Source organism: Bufo bufo, chromosome 4 (assembly GCF_905171765.1).
Source record: "Bufo bufo chromosome 4, aBufBuf1.1, whole genome shotgun sequence".
NCBI lineage: Eukaryota > Metazoa > Chordata > Amphibia > Anura > Bufonidae > Bufo > Bufo bufo.
In genome coordinates, this window is record NC_053392.1 from 595375778 (window position 1) to 595399933 (window position 24156).

Consider the following 24156-nt stretch of genomic DNA (forward strand, 5'->3'; position numbering starts at 1 on the left):
CAATCAGAATATCTCCCTGGATCAACGACCCCTCTCTGGTAGCTATAGCCTGTAATATTATTACGCTCCAGAAATACGTCCAGGCCCCTCTTGAATTCCTTTATTGTACTCACCATCACCACCTCCTCAGGCAGAGAGTTCTATAGTCTCACTGCTCTTACCGTAAAGAATCCTCTTCTATGTTTGTGTACAAACCTTCTTTCCTCCAGACGCAGAGGATGTCCCCTCGTTACAGTCACAGTCCTGGGAATAAATAGATGATGGGAGAGATCTCTGTACTGCCCCCTGATATATTTATACATAGTAATTAGATCTCCCCTCAGTCGTCTTTTTTTCTAACGTGAATAACCCTAATTTTGATAATCTTTCAGGGTACTGTAGTTGCCCCATTTCAGTTATTACTTTAGTTGCCCTCCTCTGGACCCTCTCCAGCTCTGCTATGTCTGCCTTGTTTACAGGAGCCCAGAACTGTACACAGTACTCCATGTGTGGTCTGACTAGCGATTTGTAAAGTGGTAGGACTATGTTCTTATCACGGGCATCTATGCCTTCAAGGGAAAGATAAAGAGTTTCCAATCCCAAAATCGGTGTTCTATCAGGAGTGCCATGAGCCTTCTGGGAATGATGACCTCGTGCATCACTGCAGTGGCATGGTGCCAGGCCCATACCAGGATAACTCCATCCTGGATATTGGGGAAGTGGGACAGAAAACAGTCTTCCCTAGAGAAAAAGATAACCATCCCCCTTTGCGTACAATCTGATTTAAACTGGTGGACGAAAAAGAAGAATCTGTCGAGGGGCGTAACCTGGTTGAGAAATCCAGAAGTCCAGATCATGAAAGATGCAAGCGGTATGGGATGGGGAGCAAAGGTAGCCTCCTCAAACTACCAGGGCAGGTGGTCAAACGAAATCAAACAAAGATCATCAAACTACCGAGAGTTGAGAGCTGTCTGGGAGAATCTCTAAAAGTTTCCCAATAACTATCGTCAGGACAACATCTAAAAATTTTCTCCGACAATGTAACAGCTGTGGCCTACCTGAAACACCAGGGGGGCACAAGATCTACAATCCTAAAGGGTCTGGCGGAAAGAATATTCTTTTGGGCAGAAAGAAATGTACTTTCAGTCACAGCAATCCATCTAAAAGGTTCAGAAAACATACTTTAATCCAGCAGTTAGGTAGGAAAAGTCTCTTAGGGTTAGTAAATACAAAACTAAGTCCAGCAAACCATATAACCCATTAAAAGTCATATACTTTTAATTTCAATCCTTAAAATAAATGTATAAATAGACAATTAGGACAATAATAACTGAGGGTCCACTCAGATATATTACCACAATAAGCACCTCTAGACATACCAGGGGATATAGGGAAAACTGTCCCTGTTGTCTCTTCCTGGTCTGATGCTCAGCCCAGGGACGACCCCTAATGGTGGGGACTCCCTGTCCTCGAACCTGGGCTAATCTGAACCTCTCGCAACCCTAACACGGTGGTCCTAGAGGGTGGGGAGGTAATTGAATTGGTGCTTAGAAGTGGACAGATACAGAAAAAAAAACACCACCACATATAACTACCCTATTGATATAGGGCCTGTTGGTGAACTGTGTATACAACCCTAGTGCTGCTGTTTACAGCCAACTAGGTACACAGTACATCCTCGCTTGTACACATACACGTAAATCATAATATCCCGACGCGTTTCCCCCACTCTGTGGGATCATCAGTATACTGTGGGTGCCGGATATCTCTTTGATATTATGATATCCCTTATTACATAGATGTCAAAAAAAGGATAATTAGGGGACCATTTATTTATAGCAGGAGGAGATCACAGTCAAGCGGACTAGGTGAAAAACATGCCAAGGTCGTTTACCAATGTAGCTGGAGTCCCTTGTAGGTATAATCTCTGTACAAACATCGAGGGTCCAGTGGTTTAATGGATAGCCTCAATAGACATAGATTACCTAGAAGTCAGTTGTCCGTCTCAGGGTTCAGTCACCCCAGCTCCTCCATAGGCCCATGAGGAGCTGGGGTGACCGAACCCTGAGACGGACGACCTTGGCATGTTGGTTAACAACCTTGGCATGTTTTTTACCTAGTCCGCTTGACTGTGATCTCCTCCTGCTACCAATGAATGGTCCCCTAATTATCCTTTTTTTGACATCTATGTAATAAGGGATATCATAATATCAAAGAGATATCCGGCACCCACAGTATACTGACCCCCTGATAATCCCACAGAGTGGGGGAAACGCGTCAGGATATTATGATTTACGTGGATGTGTACAAGTGAGGATGTACTGTGTACCTAGTTGGCTGTAAACAGCAGCACTAGGGTTGTATACACAGTTCACCAACAGGCCCTATATCAATAGGGTAGTTATATGTGGTGGTGTTGTTTTGTTTTCTGTATCTGTCCACTTCTAAGCACCAATTCAATTACCTCCCCACCCTCTAGGACCACCGTGTTAGGGTTGCGAGAGGTTAAGATTAGCCCAGGTTCGAGGACAGGGAGTCCCCACCATTAGGGGTCGTCCCTGGGCTGAGCATCAGACCAGGGAGAGACAACAGGGACAGTTTTCCCTATATCCCCTGGTATGTCTAGAGGTGCTTATTGTGGTAATATATCTGAGTGGACCCTCAGTTATTATTGTCCTAATTGTCTATTTATACATTTATTTTAAGGATTGAAATTAAAGTATATGACTTTTAATGGGTTATATGGTTTGCTGGACTTAGTTCAGAAAACATAGAAGCCAACTACCTCAGCAGAAAAACTTTAGACCCAGGGGAGTGGTCCCTAAATCAAGAAATTTGTCTGAGCATTTCCAAAAGATGGTGAGTCCCTCAAATAGACCTATTTGCGTAAAAAAGCTATGCGAAAGTGGGGCGTTTTTGTTCTCCAAACCCCAGAGAAGAGCCATGGGCAGTCTACGCCTTTTCAGTCCCTGGGCCCTAATCCCTTGAGTACTGCAGAAAATAATAACCGATCCTGTACCAGTAATACTGGTGGTTCCCTATTGGCCGAAGAGAAATTCGTTCCCCATCCTAAAGGAATTGGCTCTGGAAGAGCCATGGAAAATACCTCTCCAGAAGGACATTCTATCACAAGGTCCCATCCTTCACCAAGATCCCAGCCTGTTCAAATTATCAGCATGTATCCTGAACACGAGATCTTAGAGATTAAAGGTCTTTCAGAAAAGGTTATTAATACACTAAAATCCAGCAGGAAAAAAGTAACTTGTGCAATCTATCTCAAAATCTGGAGAAAATACTGCAGTTGGCTGGCACAAGATTCACCAATAAATTCTACCCCAAGTATCGAGAAGATTTTAGATTTTCTCCAGATGGGGCTGGATATGGGCCTCAGACCCAGTACACTAAAGGTACAGATATCCGCTTTAGGGGCATGCTATGATACAGATCTAGCCAGCCATAGGTGCATAAGAAGATTTGTAAGAGCTGCTTCTAGTTTAAGGCCATCTATAACCCCAAGGATTCCCCAGTGAGATTTAAACCGGGTCTTGAAGAGTCTAATGAAATCTTCATTTACTCCCTTACAGGACATTTCAATTAAACATCTTACTTTCATCTTACAGGATAGTTTTGAAACTGGATCCGGGTTTTCTTCCGAAAGTCGTCACGGATTTTCATAGAGACCAAGAAATTGTCCTCCCTTTTCCTGAAGATGTAAAGAATTCATCTGAGGAACAATTCCAACTTCTGGATGTCAGGGAGACTATTTATACAATACCTGGAGACAACAAAAAAATTTAGAAGGGATGAAAATCTCCTTATTTAGTTTGCTGGTCAAAACAAGGGTAGAAGAGCATCCAAGGCTTCTATAGGTCGTTGGATTAAGTCAACTATATCCTGTAGTTACCAAATGTCAAATACTAGTCCCACAAATATAAGAGCCCATTCCACAAGAGCAATGGCTTCTTCATGGGCTGAAAGAGCGGGCGTTTCCCTAGACAAAATCTGTAGGGCCGCCACCTGGTCTAATGTAAATACGTTCATAAGACATTATCGTAATCGTATTGATGTGTCTACATCTGCTGATTTGACCTTTAGACAGAAGGTCCTGCAAGCAGTCTCCCTCTGTCATGGCCTATGGTGTACGCCGTGACACTGTTGCCACGCTCGCTGTTGCCGGTGGCAACATGTTGCTGTTTTGGCATGTGGCAGTGTCACGGGTTTTGCTGTGTGCACCGTGACTTGCTGGCCACGCATGCTGTTGTCTGCGGCAACCTGTTGCCTTTGCCTGTGTGTGCAATACCCCTTTTAAGTAGTGTCTCCCTGCTGTGTGGTGTGTGTGGGGTTAATACTCTGGCAGGGGTAAGGTGGTGAGTTGGATGTGGTCTCAGGTCTCCTTATATACTCTGGCTTGGAGACTGAGATCAGTTTGGTTTGTCTGCCTTGCATGTGAGATGCTTGATCTGTACTTGGATGAGATCTGAGGGCCATCCAAGTTTGACATCAAGTTTATTAGCAATGTCATCCTGAGTGTTTCCTCCTTGTCTTCCTTCCCCTCCTGGTGTGTTATTTACGGTGTGGGTTTAAGTTGGAGATTTGGTGTACGTCTTGTTTGTGGTTGCATGTCTGGGATGTTGGTGTTTGTCCCTGCATGTGTGCAAGACGTCTCCCTTGTGTGTGTTACCTCCGAAAGGGGGTCCCATTGGTTTCCCGGAGGGGTGAACCTAAAGACATTAGCAGCCTTGCCTGGAGCCACCTTGCTTCGGTGTCCGCATGGGGGTCCAGGTTGTTTTGGTGTGGTCTTTCCATCTTTGCTGCGGCAGGTAAGTGTTTGATGTTCCGTTGTTACATTGTGTTCTTACCTGCCGTGCAGTTGCTGCATTGTCTTTATCCCTGTCAGCTACTGGGCTGCTGGAGACGCCTTTCATCCGTGGTGATGGATGAACAGGAGGCCTCTGCCCTGTCATGATGTTGAGGGCGATGCAGGGATTCCTAGACTTCTAGGTTCGTGGGTATGAGCCCCCTTACCATTGAAGGCGGGTCATACAGCTAGGAGACTAGGGCTATTCTAGGGAAGCTTTAGGAGGTGACCAGCTCCCTTTTCCCTGCGTATGGCTTAGTACTTGGTGACATTGTACGGTGGGGAGTTTCCCCCACTCCCCACCGCGACACCCTCCCTACTAAGTCATCTGATAGTTCTCATGGTTAAGCCGTCATGGTGGACGAAATGGAAAAACCCTAATTAGACTTACCGGTAATTCTGTTTCTTTGAGTCCACCATGACGGCTCATAAATAATAATTTGTAAACACTGAGGGTGAGAGTGGGTGGTGGCCTTTTAAACTCTCTGTGTTCCTGCCCCTACAGAGGTTAAGGGGTCAATCTCATGGTTAAGCCGTCATGTGGACTCAAGGAGAATTACCGGTAAGTCTAATTACGGGTTTTGTTGACGGTTGTAGATTTGATTTGTTGATGTTTACTATAGAGTTGTTGCGATACCAAATTTTTGATTCGGTTTCGATACCATGAAAAAGTATTGCGATACTCGATACCATTCGATACCACGCGAAAAAAATAAACAAAAAAAGCCACGTGCATTCCTCATTTTTAAAAATGGCGAATCGCGCAGTTTTTATTTTATTTTTTCTGTTCTGGCATTCACCACCTAGATTTTTTTTTTATATTTTAATAGTTTGGACTTTTCTGACGTGGCGATGTAATATGTTTATTTATATATTTTATATGTGAAATTGGGAAAAGGGGGGTGATTTATACTTCATATTTTAGTGTTTTTTTTTTCACTTTTTATTTAATAACTATTTCCCCCCTTAGGGGCTAGAACCTGGGATCTTTCATCCCTTTTCCTATTCACCCTGATAGATCTCTATCAGGGTGAATAGGACTCCACACTGTCCCTGCTGCTCTGTGCTTTGTGCACACAGCATCAGGGATGTTACCATGGCAACCAGGGCTTCTGTAGCGTCCTGGCTGCCATGGTAACCGATCGGAGCCCCAGGCTTACACAGCTGGGGCTCCGATCAGAAGCTGCCACTGCACCACCAATGAGGGGGAGTGGAGAGGTCCCTGTGGCCACTGCCACCAATGATTTTAATACTGGAGGGTTGAGAGGGGCCGGCGCACTGTGCCACCAATGATTTTAATGGGATGGGGGGATTGAGGGGGGGGGCACACTGCACCACCAATGATTTTACCCCTTTATACAGGAGGCGGGTACTAGCAGATCAGCGGCAGTTAACTGCCGCTGATCGCAGCTCCCTGTCAGGGGCAGGGTGCCGGCAATGCGATTCTGCTGCCGGCACCCGCCTCCTGTATGTGTTAAAGACTGACTACTGTATATGAGTCCAGACTTTCACTATTAGGCCACACAGAGCGGCGCCCAGCGATGTCCCAGCACTCACCATTTAGTCCTGGGCGCCGCTCCGTTCGCCCGCAGTGCCCCATTACTGTCTCCTCTCCTGCTCCACATGCTGCTGATTACTATCGGAGCGATGGGAGGAGACATCAGCTTCACTAGTGGGCGTTCCTTCTCCCTGGCTGTAGCGCTGTCCAATCGCAGCGCAGGGGAAAGGAACGCCCACTAGTGAAGCTGATGTCTCCTCCCATCGCTCCGATAGTAATCCTATCATTGGTGGCGCAGTGCGCCCGCCCCTCCTCCGCCCCTCTCTTCTCATTGCCGCCCCTCCTCCACCCCCTCTCTTCTCATTGCCGCCCCTCCTCCACCCCCTCTCTTCTCATTGCCGCCCCTCCTCCGCCCCTCTCTTCTCATTGCCGCCCCTCCTCCCCCCCCTCTCTTCTCATTGGTGGCAGCGGCAGCAGCACAGGGGGAGGGAGGACAGCTTCCTTCTCCCCGTGCTGCTGAGAGAGAACATGAGCGCGCCGATAGCAGCGCGCTCATGTTCAGAGATACTAGACTGCGCAGCAGCGCAGCCCAGTATCGAAAAAACGGAAATCCCGGTATCGTATCGATACCGGGACAAAAGTATCGATTGGGTATCGAAATTTCGATACCCGCAACAACCCTAGTTTACTATCCACCCCAGTTTTCTCAGTGTTGACAGGAAGGTGTCTAAATCTGCCAATAGGTGGTCTACGGAATCGCCAATTAAGAGAAAATCGTCTAAGTATGGGACTAAGATTAGTACCCTTTTCCTCAAATATGCCACCATCTCGACTACGAGTTTGTGAAAATCCTGGGTGCGGAGGAAATTCCAAATGGAAAGGCTGTGAATTGATAATGATGTATAAACCCTCTGTGGTCTCTGATGGCGAACTGCAGGGATTTTTGGGAAGTGACCTGAATTGGGACATGGTAATAGGCGTCTTTTAAGTCCACCATGCGCATTAAGGCGTCTTTTCCTATTAAGGGTATTATAGACCCCCAAGGACTCCATCCTGAATTTTCGGTAAGATATAAATTTGTTCTGGGATTTTAGATTTATTATGATTTGGAACAAGCCCTCTTTTTCTTTTTTACTAGGAATAGATTGGAGTAAAATCCTCTTCTTTGCTCTTGAAACGGGACTTTGACTACCACTTCTATTTTTAATAGGTCTTGCGCTCCCTGCCAGATCTTGTTCTGAGCAGTTAGAGACCTGAGGCTGGATACAATGAACTTGTTTGGGGAGACTGAAGAAAATTCTATCCTGTAACCAGATTTTACTACCTCCCGGGCCCAGGGGTTCGGAGAGATCAGTTCCCAAAATGTAAGAAGATTCTTCAGTCTACCCCCCTACCCTGGCGTCATTGTTTATCACTGGGTTTGTTCTGGGGGTTAATGAGAAAACCCCTTCCTCTGCCCCTTTTGGTGTAGCTCCAGCGTCCCGATTTTCCCTTTCCTCTATATGATCTGTCCTGGCCTGAGGAAGAACGAAAGGGATATTTTTTTCCTATACGGTCTGTCTTCAGGAAAACATTTTTTTTGTCTGAAGCTTTCTCCAAGATATTATCTAGCATGGGCCCAAAAACATATTCCCCAGAAAAAAGAATGGAGCACAGCTTCATCTTTGAAGTCTTTTCACCTGACCAAGACTTCATCCAAAGGGCTCTGCGAGCCGCGTTGGAGAGGCCCGCGTCTTTGGCTTAGAATCTTACCGACTCAGCAGAGGCATCCGCCAGGAAAGCCGTGGCTGATTTCAGCAAGGGGATAGAGTTTAGAATCTCCTCTCTAGGGGTCTTATCCCTGATGTGTTTTTCAAGTTCATTCAGCCAAAGGAACATAGATCTAGCAACAGATGTTGCGGCGATATTTGATTTAAGGTGTCACTCCCTGCCCTGTGGGTGTTCTGAGGAGATCTGTCAGAGTTGCTGCAAGTGACTCAATCCGACAGTTTCTTTTGTTGTGGGTTTGAGCTGAATCCCACCTCCTCCCAGGTGTTGCTCTTTAGGTAATTGGTGAGGCTATTTATTCCTCCCTCTCCCTATAGCTTTTGCGGGTTATAGTTCTGCCTTGTGTGAGCTCTGGATGTTTGGTGGATCGTCTGCTCCAACACATCTTCAGATAAGTCCTTTTTCCTTGTTCCTTCTGTGTCTGTTTTGACTAGGCCTCTAGGGTGACACTAGCTCCTTTGGTTGTTGAAGGAGCTGGGTGTCTCTTTCCCTCTTCCCTACATCTGAGGGTTTGGTTCAATATATCATAGTCTTAGGTACGTGGGCATGTGCATATCTACCATCGAGGTATGCCCATGGGCATAGCAGCTTAGGGAAAGTGTTTTAGGGATTGCTAGGAGGTGACTCCTTTGTTGCCTAGCATTTGGGGCCTAGTCAGTTGTTTTGTTTGCCTTGCCGTGTCCTGTTTCCTTCCCTTATCTTACCTACCGTGACATAAGGTTAAACATCGCTGCTTCCGATGATTTTCATAACAGACTGTCCGCTTTTCTCTCCATGGGATGCGTCTTCGAAGGGCAATGATGTCTTCTTATTGACTTTTGCCACCTGCACGTCTATTTTAGGGATCTCTTCGAATACTTTAGATTCAGCCAGATCAAATAATAGACGGTTTTTAAAAGCCTTGTACACCCCCAGGCGTTTTTCAGGGTCAGACCATTCCTCTAAAATCATGTATTTTATGTTCTCATTAATGGGGAATACCCAGTTTCTTTTTAACCCTTAAACCCCCAAACATTTCCTTCTGGATGGAATGGGTTTTCTGCACCTCTTCCACCCCCATAGTGGCCCTCACCGCTTTTAACAGATCCGGCATTTCGTCCACAGCAAAATAAAATTTCCTATCACCTTCAGAAAATTCCATCTCTGAAGCAAAATTCTCTTCATCCCAATGCCTGGAGGAGGAGGTATCCTCCCCAAAGTCCTCGGAATCCGAGGATGAGGGTGATCTTAATTTTTGTCGCTTAAGGCGAAGCGGTCCCCTAGGAGTCGTGGACAATTGAGATAAGGAGGATTTAACTTCTTTCTGTATCATAGCCCTACATTCGTCCATTAGTGAGGGCTGTTCCTCACAAACAATACTTGTAATAAAGTCTTTTTGCATCATTTTTTAGGGTGGTTATCCGGTAGCTGTTTGAAACATGAAATTCATTTTAATGGCTCCTTTGGTTTCTTCTGCGCCTCCTTGGAGACCTATGAGGCGAGAACAGACCAAAGTCAGGAGGAGGCCTGTGTATGTATGTATGTATGTATGTGTGTGTGTGTGTGTGTGTGTGTATATATATATATATATATATATATATATATATATATATATATATTGGTTAACCCTGATAAAAACACCCTTGTGTTTGGGGAAAAAAAGAGTGGGATCAAAATGACTCCCTGACCTGCAAAGGTGCGTCCCAAGCCTAGTAAGCGAAATAACCATTTCTCCCCACAGGGGAACTTACAGAGGGTGGCGCAGGAGCATCCGGTTACCGTGGTGAACGCGGCTCTGGTCCTGACATGTTGCCACGATGAATCCAGTGTGGCTCCTCCACTTTATGCCGGCCAGAACGCCGGACGCCGCCCAGTCACTTCCTGCATCTGCCGGAAGTGACGTCTTCTTCAAAGCACCGACGTGCCAGGCGCGCAAACCCGGCTTAACCCGGCAGGGGCAAGGCAGGAGATGTCGCCCCGGGAGCAGGCTCCGGATCAACCGGAACGAGCCCTCCCGATGCCCCACCCTCATCCATCATGGTGTGTGGTAGGATTCCTATTTTCATCTCCCTGCACATAGGAAGACCTTCCTCCGCCCTGTCCTCTGTAGGGACAGGAAACACTGGTGTTGGTGGTGGGAGGGGGGGGGGATTTAAACCTTTCTCTGTTCCTGCCCCTACAGAGTTCAATCTCCTTGTGTGCCGTTGTGGTGATGATATGGAAATATCATTAATATTATAATAACCAGTGATGAAATGACAGCAGTCATCTGATATGGTGGAAGTCTGTGCTACAGCTCCTCTCCTTTCTGCTGGTGGCCATGCCTGCTGTCTGGCTCCCCTACTCCATAACTTCAGGACACAAATGGCCTGGTCCCACCGACATCCCTCTCTCCCTGCCCAGTTGTCCCGGTTGCTGGAATAAGGCTGTCCTCCCACACAAGCTGAGGCCTGCACCCTGCTGATAACGGCACTTACTGGCCATAGATCATGTACACACACTCTTTCTGGCTCTTAGCCCTTTCAGTACCAAGCCACTTTTTACCTTAAATCCCAGGCAAATCTGACATGCGTCACTTTGTGGTAATAACTTTGGAATGCATTTACTTATCCAAGCCGTTCTGAGATTGTTTGTTTGTTTTTTCGTGACACATTGTACTTCATGACAGTCATAAATTTGAGTCAATATATTACCTTTTTATTTATGAAAAATCACAAATTTTCCAAAAATTTGGAAAAATTCACAATTTTCTAAATTGGAATTTCTCTACTTTTAAAACAGATAGTAATACCTCATAAAATAGTTATCAATCAACATTCCCCATATGTCTACTCAGAGGCGGCTCTTCCATTAGGCCACTTAGGCCGCCGCCTAAGGCCTCGCGCTGGTGGGGGCCTCGCTCTGGGTGTGTCGGATGGGAGCGTCCTTAGGTCAAAATATTCCAGACCCGTGCCCCGAATGCTATTCCTCACCCCCCTTGTACTTGTCCGCTTATCTGCTAGGCTGCTGCACCGCGCGGTCATGAATTCAGTCACTTCAGAGCGCAACCTAGTCATGCGCGTAATTACACGAGACCCGCCGCAAGAGGTCACGGGTCTCGCGGGATTAGGCGCCGCAGGATGGGGTTGCGCTCTCAAGTCACTGAACTCATGCCCGCGCAGAAGCCTAGCAGATCAGCGGACAAGTACAAGGTGGGGGGAAAATTTCATAATATGAAGCAGTGTGTGGGCAAATTTGTGAGGCAGTGTTGGCGGACAAATTACTTAATGGGGGCAGTGTGGCGGACAAATTACTTAATGGGGGCAGTGTGGCGGACAAATTACTTAATGGGGGCAGTGTGGCGGACAAATTACCTAATTGGGGGCAGTGTGGCGGACAAATTACTTAACCTCTTGGGGACACATGACGTACCGGTACGTCATGTGTAGTTCCGAGCACCACAGCCTGGCGGGCGGTGATCGGAACAAGGTGCCTGCTCAAATCATTGAGCAGGCATTCTGGGACAATGCGTGGGGGGGGGGTCCCATGACTCAATTCAGACCTGCGGTTTGCGGCTTTTACGGGAGTTGCGGTCGGAGGTGCCATGCGACTGTAGGGGGGACCCGATGGCATGGAAGGCAGCGCGATGCCTTCCTTAGGCATCGGCGCTGCCTTCCGGTGACGAGCCTGTGAGATCCAGCCCCCTGGATCTCACAGGCAGGAAGCTGTATGAGTAATACACACTGTATTACTCATACAGACTATGCATTCCAATACAGAAGTATTGGAATGCATTGTAAAGGGGATTAGACCCCCAAAAGTTGAAGTCCCAAAAAACGATGTTTTCCCCAAAATAAAGTAAAAAAAAAATAGGGAAAAAATAAAAGTAGACATATTCGGTATCACTGCGTCCGTATCGACCGGTTCTATAAACATATCACGTGACCTAACCCCTCAGATGAACACTATAAAAAATAAAAACTGTGCTAAATTAAAGCATTTTTTTTTTGTCACCTTACATCGCCTGCTGTTGTACTTTTTGTGATCAAAAAGGCGTATGCCCACCAAAATAGTACCAATCTAACCGTCGCCTCATCCCGCAAAAATGAGCCCCTACCTGAGACAATCGCCCAAAAAATAAAAAAAACTGGCTCAGAATATGGAGACACTAAAACATCATTTTTTGTTTTTGTTTTAAAAAAGCTGTTATTGTGTAAAACTTAAGTAAATTAAAAAAGTATACATATTAGGTATCGCTGCGTCCGTAATAACCTGCTCTATAAAAATATCACATGACCTAACCCCTCAGATGAACACCGTAAAAAAAATAAAGTGTAAAAAAAGCAATTTTTTTTCATCTTACATCACAAAAAGTGTAATAGCAAGCGCTCAAATAGTCATATGCACCCCAAAATAGTGCCAATCAAACCGTCATCTCATCCTGCAAAAATCATACCCTAACCAAGATAATCGCCCAAAAAGTGAAAAAACTATGTCTCTCAGACTATGGAGACACTAAAACATGATTTTTTATTTTTTTTGTTTCAAAAATGAAATCATTGTGTAAAACTTACATTTTAAAAAAAATTGTATACATATTAGGTATTGCCGCGTCCGTGACAACCTGGTCTATAAAAATACCACATGATCTAACCTGTCAGATGAATGTTGTAAATAACAAAAATAAAAACGGTGCCAAAACAGCTATTTCTTGTTACCTTGCCTCACAAAAAGTGTAATATAGAGCAACCAAAAATCATATGTACCCTAAACTAGTACCAACAAAACTGACACCCTATCCCGTAGTTTCTAAAATGGGGTCACTTTTTTGGAGTTTCTACTCTAGGGGTGCATCAAGGGGGCTTCAAATGGGACATGGTGTCAAAAAACCAGTCCAGCAAAATCTCCCTTCCAAATACCGTATGGCATTCCTTTCCTTTTGCGCCCTGCCGTGTGCCCGTACAGCGGTTTACGACCACATATGGGGTGTTTCTGTAAACTACAGAATCAGAGCCATAAATATTGAGTTTTGTTTGCTTGTTAACCTTTTGCTTTGTAACTGGAAAAAAATTATTAAAATGGAAATTCTGCCAAAAACTTGAAATTGTGAAATTGTATCTCTATATTCCATTAATTCTTGTGGAACACCTAAAGGGTTAACAAAGTTTGTAAAATCAGTTTTGAATACCTTGAGGGGTGTAGTTTCTAGAATGGGGTCATTTTGGGTGGTTTCTATTATGTAAGCCTCACAAAGTGACTTCAGACCTGAACTGATCCTTAAAAAGTGGGTTTTAGAAGATTTCAGAAAAATTTCAAGATTAGCTTCTAAACTTCTAAGCCTTGTAACGTCCCCAAAAAAATAAAATGGCATTCCCAAAATGATCCAAACATGAAGTAGACATATGGGGAATGTAAATTGATAACTATTTTTGGAGGTATTACTAGGTATTATAGAAGTAGAGAAATTAAAACTTGGAAATTTGCAAATTTTTCCAAATGTTTGGTAAATTTTGTATTTTTTTTTTTACACCATTTTACCAGTGTCATGAAGTACAATATGTGACGAAAAAACAATCTCAGAACGGCCTGGATAAGTCAAAGCGTTTTAAAGTTATCACTACATAAAGTGACACTGGTCAGATTTGCAAAAAATGGCCTGGTCCTTAAGGTGAAAATGAGCCCGGTCCCTAAGGGGTTAATGAGGGCAGTGTGGCGGACCAATTATTTAATGGGGGCAGTGTGGGGTGAATTACTTAATTGAGGGCAGTCTTGCGGACAAATTACTTAATGGGGGGCAGTGTGGCGGAAAAATTATTTAATGGGGGCAGTCTTGCGGACAAATTACTTAATGGGGGGCAGTGTGGCGGACAAATTACTTAATGGGGCAGTGTGATTTCCATAATCCAACTAAGGCCTCTTTCACACTTGCGTTGTCCGGATCCGGCGTGTACTCCACTTGCCGGAATTACACGCCGGATCCGGAAAAACGCAAGTGTACTGAAAGCATTTGAAGACGGAACCGTCTTCCAAATGCGTTCAGTGTTACTATGGCACCCAGGACGCTATTAAAGTCCTGGTTGCCATAGTAGGAGCGGGGGAGCGGTATACTTACAGTCCGTGCGGCTCCCGGGGCGCTCCAGAGTGACGTCAGAGCGCCCCATGCGCATGGATGACGTGATCCATGTGATCACATGATCCATGCGCTTGGGGCGCCCTGACGTCACTCTGGAGCGCCCCGGGAGCCGCACGAACGGTAAGTATGCTGCTCCCCCGCTCCCCGCTACACTTTACCATGGCTGCCAGGACTTTAGCGTCTTGGCAGCCATGGTAACCACTCTGAAAAAGCTAAATGTCGGCTCCGGCAATGCGCCGAAACGACGTTTAGCTTAAGGCCGGATCCGGCTCAATGCCTTTGAATGGGCATTAATTCCGGATCCGGCCTTGCGGCAAGTTCTCCGGATTTTTGGCCGGAGCAAAAAGCGCAGCATGCTGCGGTATTTTCTCCGGCCAAAAAACGTTCCGTTCCGGAACTGAAGACATCCTGATGCATCCTGAACGGATTTCTCTCCATTCAGAATGCATTAGGATAATCCTGATCAGGATTCTTCCGGCATAGAGCCCCGACGACGGAACTCTATGCCGGAAGACAAGAACGCAAGTGTGAAAGAGCCCTAAGTTTCCTTCTCGATGCTGCAATTTCAGTGTTGAAGAGTATAATTTTAATAGCACCAAGACCATCTGTATTTGGGTTTAACTCTTGAAATTCCAACTAATAGGACTTGGGTAGTCTGAGTTTTAGATCTACCAGATTTACACTGGCATTACTGCTGTAACCTGTATTGTGTTGACTATAGTGGTGATATGAAGGTGTGACATGCTTTGATTGAAACTTGGTATTCAATATCTACTTATTATTAACTCCTCCAATGTTTCCTTTTATTATCTCCAGTGATTGAATTTTCACATAGGATTTTGTACGATTTTATATTGGTTCATCCTCTCTTTTTTTTAAATTTTTTTTATTCAGGTTCCTTCAATATATGATACGCTCAGTGGATATCTTATTTGTAAGATCATTCTCCTGACCCATCAAGGATGGATAGAAACAGTGAAAAGATGGCAGAGAGTATAATAAATCTCACCCTAGAGATCCTCTTCCAGATTACTGGAGAGGTGAGAGATTCTGATGTCACATTACATCATCTTCTCTGTGTTACTAGCAAATAAACATGACTGGCGATGTGAGGGACTCTGGAAATCTATATAGTTTTTATTGTTTCTTCATAACTAGGATTACACCGTAGTAAAGGATACCTCTAGTGAGTGCTGTCAGCCCTCTGTGTTTGGAGGACGGGGAAGAACCCGGAGCCCGATATATAAAAAAGTCAACAGAGAGAAGATCCTAGAGCTCACCAACAAAATCATTGAGCTGCTGACTGGAGAGGTGACATCACTGGGAATGCTAGGACATTTATACAGTAAACTATGATGCTGTCTGGGTAATGACTGTATAATTGTGTTGTCAGGTTTTTATAAGGTGTCAGGATGTCGCAGTGTATTTCTCCATGGAGGAGAGGGAATACTTAGAAGGATACAAAGATCTGTACCAGGACTTCATGATGGAGGATCACCATGCCCTCACATCATCAGGTAATATAAATATCTAAATACTCACGACCTTTCATTATTTGTATGTAAAGAATTAATTCACTGTATGCTTTTACTACAGTTAAGGAAGAGAAAATAACAACGGAGAGATGTCCCAGTCCTCTTCTTCCACAGGATGGTTCAGAAGAACATCCTGATGTTCCACAGGATGATCAGGTAGATGGAGATAAGGTTTCATGAGAGGTTCCCTATGATTTGTAGAAGGGCTGTGATCTTGTGTTTAGTCTTTTTAATCCAAAGTATTATACACTGCATTTTTTATCCTTGTATAATGATAAAGGTGGATATGGTAGGATTACAGCTGTCATTCAGATGAAATTACATGTCGTCTGGATCTTCTCACAGTATTTAATTTTTTTGCTTTGAAGACTGCTGGTCAGAATTTAGAAACCAACATATATTTGGTTCAGATAGCTCCTGTCATTTAATGACTGGCTGTCATGATAATTGATGATATTCTCTGGTCATCTAAAACATTCCACACAACTTCTCTACAACTGTCTGCTGACCTTTTACTATATTTGTTTCCAAGCTTTTGAACAATATTAAGGCTGAAGAGACATATGTGAGGAGCGATGAGCAGAACATAGACAACATTCCTACAGATAACCATTCAGGTGAGTAGAAACCTCTAAATAAAGCATAGGAGACATAGATTCTACTCCTCCACTGGCTTCTGATTACTCATTGTACAGTCAGGTACTAATGGGAGTGTGGGGAGCACATACTTTCTGACAGGTTCCCTGTACTAGCACACAATTGTTCCTACTACAAGGGGTCCCACAGTATTGATCAGAAGGTTCGAAAGTTTATGAACCCTCTCACAGTAGTACTTAGCGGAGTCACTTACACTTCTGAATTTTTGGGAATTGGAATGCCCTATGGCAGAGCCACCATGAGGGTTGACTGTGAAATTGGAAAAAAAAAGGAACCTCTACTAAGCATTACAGCTGCCTGTCTGTTAAGAAAGAGATGGCAATGTCCTGGTGTGAGAAAGTAATAACTGGAAAAAAAAAATTTCATTGGTCAGTGACAATTTGCTCACCCCCTCCTGCCAAAAATGTCAATGCTATCCATTACTCTTCTCCAGGACTCTGACCGGTCTCTCTATATGGGGCCCTGAAATGTCTCATGGTGGCTGTTAGAGATGAGAGAATTTCATATTTTGAAATTCGTTCACGCTTCGTTTGGTGGTAAAAGCAGAATTGCGTTATGGATTCCGTTACCAAGGACCAGAACGCAATTCTATGACGGAATCCATAACGGAATGCCTTTAGAGGCATTCCGTTATTCATTCCGTCATAATAGAAGTCTATGGGCTGGAAAACGGATCCGTCCCGTTTCCGTTATGCAGGGGAGTCCTCTCCTGCAAATAACAGACATGCGGATGCGGACAGCTCTCGGTGTGCTGTCCACATCTTTTGCAGCCCAATTAAAATGAATAGGTCCACATCTGATGCAGAACGAAACTACAGCGATGAGCCCTTATCGGCATGCTCTAGTATCCCTGCACAATACAGTACGCCTGATGCAGACCTCGCCACACGGCTGCAACCAATCACAAATAAAAACAAAAAAAACTAAAGAATGATGGATAACTGATAAGATGTATTGGTATCTGATTTAAAAAGAGCTAAGAAGATGCATCAGATTTTACCAAACAGCAGGCTACATTATCAGCAGATAGCAACATATCCAACCACAGCAGTCGTGTGCAGATTAATTGGGTTGTGAATGGATTCTCTTTTGAGATGGTCATTGTATTTTCCAAGCTTCTTACCTTCTAATGTAGAGATGAATGTCTCTCCCGTAAATTGCTCTAAAATTATTACTTTGAAAGAAAATACCAAAATGATTTGGGAAATTGTCAAAGTAGTTGGTTTTGGGAAGTAAAGTGTTTCAAGAATTGTGAAACTAAAAAAAAAAAAACAGAGTACAACAAAATTATGGAATTTATGGAAAGGACACTGTGGAAGAAACAGAAAAACTCCATGAGATGATCTGATTTGCAGAATAACCATCATGAACACTGAAAATGAAATCAGGGATATCAAAGAGAAATGGGATCCATGTCCATGCCTGGTGTAATGTGGTTGCAGGGCTAAACAACCTGTCGGGGTGCAACTTCTAACTGCCAAATGAAGAAGTAGCTGTTGTCGTGGGCAAAGAAAAAGTGGAAAAAAGTGATGTTTTGAGAATGCTTCACAGCTGCTGGATACTCCATCCCATTGAAAACATGACGAACCGTAAAAAAGAAATATGATCCTTCTGAAGGATCCATTAAGAGTGGGCACCCTGCCAGGAGTTTATGATAGAACACAGTCATTTGAGTGGCCCAGAAACTCAAAAGGATGAACACGATAAAAAAACAAATGGGTTATTCTAAAGTTATGGATAGGAAACATGGATTCTGCAACAAAAATTATTTAAAGTGTGATGAAAGTGTTGTTTCAGGATTAAAAGGTGACCAAGATGTGCAGAAAACTGGTGAAATCGATGCCTAAGAGGGTGAAACAATTATAAAGGATAAAACGTATGAGAGAAATTCCATTATTTATTTATTTATTTATTTATTTTCTTTTTACTGTTTGTTCCAATTAATTTTTACAGTATCATTCCTTATAGTAAAGGACTTCTCAAAAATGTATACACATTTTTTTGAATGAGCCAGTATTGTAAACGGTTAGTAGATGGTCGCTGAAACAACCAACTGACTTTCACAGATGTACAGCCAGGTCCATAAATATTGGGACATCAACACAATTCTAACATTTTTGGCTCTATACACCACCACAATGGATTTGAAATGAAACGAACAAGATGTGCTTTAACTGCAGACTGTCAGCTTTAATTTGAGGGTATTTACATCCAAATCAGGTGAACGGTGCAGGAATTACAACAGTTTGCATATGTGCCTCTCACTTGTTAAGGGACCAAAAGTAATGGGACCGAATAATAATCATAAATCAAACTTTTACTTTTTAATACTTGGTTGCAACTCCTTTGAAGTCAATTACAGCCTGACGTCTGGAACGCATAGACATCACCAGATGCTGGGTTTCATCCCTGGTGATGCTCTGCCAGGCCTCTACTGCAACTGTCTTCAGTTCCTGCTTGTTCTTGGGGCATTTTCCCTTCAGTTTTGTCTTCAGCAAGTGAAATGCATGCTCAATCGGATTCAGGTCAGGTGATTGACTTGGCCATTGCATAACATTCCACTTCTTTCCCTTAAAAAACTCTTTGGTTGCTTTTGCAGTATGCTTTGGGTCATTGTCCATCTGCACTGTGAAGCGCCGTCCAATGAGTTCTGAAGCATTTGGCTGAATATGAGCAGACAATATTGCCCGAAACACTTCAGAATTCATCCTGCTGCTTTTGTCAGCAGTCACATCATCAATAAATACAAGAGAACCAGTTCCATTGGCAGCCATACATGCCCACGCCATGACACTACCACCACCATGCTTCACTGATGAGGTGGTATGCTTAGGATAATGATCAGTTCCTTTCCTTCTCCATACTCTTCTCTTCCCACACTCTGGTACAAGTTGATCTTGGTCTCATCTGTCCATAGGATGTTGTTCCAGAACTGTGAAGGCTTTTTTAGATGTCGTTTGGCAAACTCTAATCTGACCTTCCTGTTTTTCAGGCTTACCAATGGTTTACATCTTGTGGTGAACCCTCTGTATTCACTCTGGTGAAGTCTTCTCTTGATTGTTGACTTTGACACGCATACACCTACCTCCTGGAGAGTGTTATTGATCTGGCCAACTGTTGTGAAGGGTGTGTTCTTCACCAGGGAAAGAATTCTTAGGTCATCCACCACAGTTTTTTTTCCGTGGTCTTCCGGGTCTTTTGGTGTTGCTGAGCTCACCGGTGCGTTCCTTCTTTTTAAGAATGTTCCAAACAGTTGTTTTGGCCACGCATAATGTTTTTGCTATCTCTCTGATGGGTTTGTTGTGTTTTTTCAGCCTAATGATGGCTTGCTTCACTGATAGTGACAGCTCTTTGGATCTCATCTTGAGAGTTTACAGCAACAGATTCCAAATGCAAATAGCACACTTGAAATGAACTCTGGACCTTTTATCTGCTAATTGTAATTGGGATAATGAGGGAATAACACACACCTGGCCATGGAACAGCTCAGAAGCCAATTGTCCCATTACTTTTGGTCCCTTTAACAAGTGGGAGGCACATATGCAAACTGTTGCAATTCCTACACCGTTCACCTGATTTGCATGTAAATACCCTCAAATTAAAGTTGACAGTCTGCAGGTAAAGCACATCTTGTTTGTTTCATTTGAAATCCATTGTGGTGGTGTATAGACCCAAACATGTTAGAATTGTGTTGATGTCCCAATATTTATGGACCTGACTGTAGAAACAAATGCAATGGACATAAAAACTTGCATGATCAGGCAGTTTATTAACTGCAGTATGAAAGGAATTATCTGTGTGGCCGTCTGTATCTGCGGGAAATATTATTTTAGAAAGACCAGAAGAGCTACACAGTGGTGTCACATTATTATGACAACTTCCTACTTTCGATGTTGGCAGAGTATAGCTTATTAAGGGATTCATGTGTGATGAGCTGGCTTGGTAGGTATATAAGGGGTATGATATGCTGTCTGCATACATATCCCTCACTGCTGTAATGGACAAAAATGGGCAAAAATGATGATTACTGGCTTTCAGGCCAAGAGTGGCAGTATTTCTCAAACTGCTCAGTTTGTCAACTGTTCGCATTCTGCTGTGGTACAAGTTTATCATGAGCAGACAAATGGCACCACTGCAAATAAGTGACATACAAACTGTAAATCAGCATGTGCCATTGATGCTAAAAGTGTATGATGGCTACGAAGGTGACCAAGGGTGGACCGACAGGCTACAGTGGAGAAGCTCACTGCCAAAATGAACCCAGGGGCTACCAAATGTGCGCCTAAAACAACAGTTCAGTGAACCATACTGCATAAGGTGCTCCAAAGCTGACAGGTGGTCACTGCAGCTTTGCTAACGAAGTTGTATCAGCAGAAAAAGCTTACATTTTTGTGGCAGTATTGGAATTAGACCTATGCTGAATGGCAACGAGTTGCCTTCTCCAGTGGGACAAGTTTTCTGCTTCATCTAATAGAGGTACGTTGGCGTGTCAGCCAAAAAGCATAGAGAACAAACAACCTGTACCTATTTCTAGAAGAACAAAAGCTGGTGGTGGCAACGTTATGTTCAGGGGAATGTTTTTGTGGCATTCTCTGAGCCCACTCATCCATTTGAAAGTACTCTCAACTGATTTTGGTATGATTCCATGTTTGAAAATAACATACACCCATACATGCTAATTGTCTTCCTTGTGGTGGATGGGATCTTCCAGCAAGACAGTGCGACATGTCAAATGGCTAGAAATATCCGACATTGGATGAAAGAACCTAACCAAGTACTACTCTGGCTTCCTAATTACCCAGGCTTGAACCCGATTTTAGAATCTGTGATACCACCTCATGGTTGTGTTCTCTCTATGGATATTTCACGACCTTATTGAGCCAATTCTAGCCCATCTAGCTGCTGATATTATCTAGAGGTCATAATAATGTGATTCAACTGTGTATGTTGAACTCAATAAATACAGGAAAAGTAACCGTTTTTAGGGATATAAAGCAAATGCTTTATATAAAAGAAAGGATCAATGGAAAAATTTCAAGGGGAATTGATCCTAGAGGTGGACATATAAAACACCTCAAAAGGAAATCGTCGTTAATTTAGTTATATTGTGCAATCCGTAAAACATGGTACAAGTGTCTATGCAAAAATATAAATGATTTATTATACGATAACTTAAAATACAATCAAAGCTTAATTAATAGAAAAAACTCAATAATATGCATTAATATACAGTTATATCCAATGCCCTAAATTTGACACTAGATGGCTCTAACACAAATACCAGCGTTCCTTAATACTTCTCAAACATAAGAATGTAATACAACGTCCCGACCACAATAGTGATAAGGACAGATACTACCCGATATCTGAGATTGGTCATAGTTTGAGCAGAGCAAGGGTTCGTATTACTACACAACTTATAAAATTATCAGGCCAGATATTGGCTATGGAAATGAATATTCCAATCAGAGATTTTCTTCAATATCAATATTAGATCTTTTATTCAGTAATATGCATCTTTACTGAATAGTGATAATATTGATGTAGCACTTTTTAACATTATACATCCGCACTAAAGAGGGTAATTACTAGAAATCAGGCCAATTAATTCAATCAATACTACACATAATAAAGTTATACGTTACCCGAGAGTGCAGATGATATGCAGAGTCTAAGGGAAGTCAGCTCTAAGGTCCGTTCTGATCATTGGGATTTTTCTCCTGGGGTCTCTCCTTTCTTTCTTTTCTGTGCGTCTGTGTTTTTCCCTCTTTATGTGTGTGTGGTTTATGATCACAAACTTATCAGTTAGACACACCTTCCTAATTTGGAGTTTTCCAATCATTGTCGGTTAGGCGTGTACATATGATAATGACTGTGATGTCACTATATCATCCAAAATGCATTTCAACTGTTGGCGCAATGTTACCTATTCATACCTAGGTGGCACTATTGCATAAGCTATTAGCATCATACTAGTAAGGGTTAAATGTCCAGGTCTGATTTTGTCTTACATTCCATACACATAACCTAAGTAATCCTAAATCAGAGCTAAGGTATTATCTTTGACACATATACCAATTAAAACACAGACGTTTGGGTACCATTTGAGACATTTCCCAAGCTACTAAATTTATGGTGCCGATAAGAATATAATGGACCTTGTGCTATTACAGACATGTGTGTCTCCTCTGTTATTCCAACGGTTGATTGATTGTTAGTTAAAATAACACTCTCTTACTAACAAAGTTTACACTTAAAATTCTTCTCATCATGCTTTAGGAGTGTATGCGTTCCTAGTGAGAAATATATAAGATAATAGATGCATTGATGTCCTTTATAATATCCAATAATATAGTACAATACGTGTCCTAGTGATTATCTTATACTAAAAACTAAAGTTCACTATACGTGTATACATATATCACATATTTTCTGCTTCATCAATAGACATTAAACCGTAGGGATAATTAGTATCAGATGTGTCTAGAGAATATCCTTATCTCAGTCATAAATCTATAAGGAGACAAGAATGACTCTTATCAGACTGGCACATCTGCAGAGAAGAAATTATATGAACTATGTCCTCTCCATGATCCTCTGTCGGCCTACTTTAACCACTTCAGCCCCCAGTGCTTAAACACCCTGAAAGACCAGGCCACTTTTTACACTTCTGACCTACACTACTTTCACCATTTATTGCTCGGTCATGCAACTTACCACCCAAATGAATTTTACCTCCTTTTCTTCTCACTAATAGAGCTTTCATTTGGTGGTATTTCATTGCTGCTGACATTTTTACTTTTTTTGTTATTAATCGAAATTTAACGATTTTTTTTGCAAAAAAATGACATTTTTCACTTTCAGTTGTAAAATTTTGCAAAAAAAACTACATCCATATATAAATTTTGCTCTAAATTTATTGTTCTACATGTCTTTGATAAAAAAAAAATGTTTGGGTAAAAAAAAAATGGTTTGGATAAAAGTTATAGCGTTTACAATCTATGGTACAAAAATGTGAATTTCCGCTTTTTGAAGCAGCTCTGACTTTCTGAGCACCTGTCATGTTTCCTGAGGTTCTACAATGCCCAGACAGTACAAACACCCCACAAATGACCCCATTTAGGAAAGTACACACCCTAAGGTATTCGCTGATGGGCATAGTGAGTTCATAGAACTTTTTATTTTTTGTCACAAGTTAGCGGAAAATGATGATTTTTTTTATTTATTTTTTTATTTTTTATTTTTTCTTAAAAAGTCTCATATTCCACTAACTTGTGACAAAAAATAAAAAGTTCTATGAACTCACTATGCCCATCAGCGAATACCTTGGGGTCTCTTCTTTCCAAAATGGGGTCACTTGTGGGGTAGTTATACTGCCCTGGCATTCTAGGGGCCCAAATGTGTGGTAAGGAGTTTGAAATCAAATTCTGTAAAAAATGACGAGTGAAATCCGAAAGGTGCTCTTTGGAATATGGGCCCCTTTGCCCACCTAGGCTGCAAAAAAGTGTCACACATCTGGTATCTCTGTATTCAGGAGAAGTTGAGTAATGTGTTTTGGGGTGTCTTTTTACATATACCCATGCTGGGTGAGATAAATATCTTGGTCAAATGCCAACTTTGTATAAAAAAATGGGAAAAGTTGTCTTTTGCCAAGATATTTCTCTCACCCAGCATGGGTATATGTAAAATGACACCCCAAAACACATTCCCCAACTTCTTCTGAGTACGGAGATACCAGATGTGTGACACTTTTTTGCAGCCTAGGTGGGCA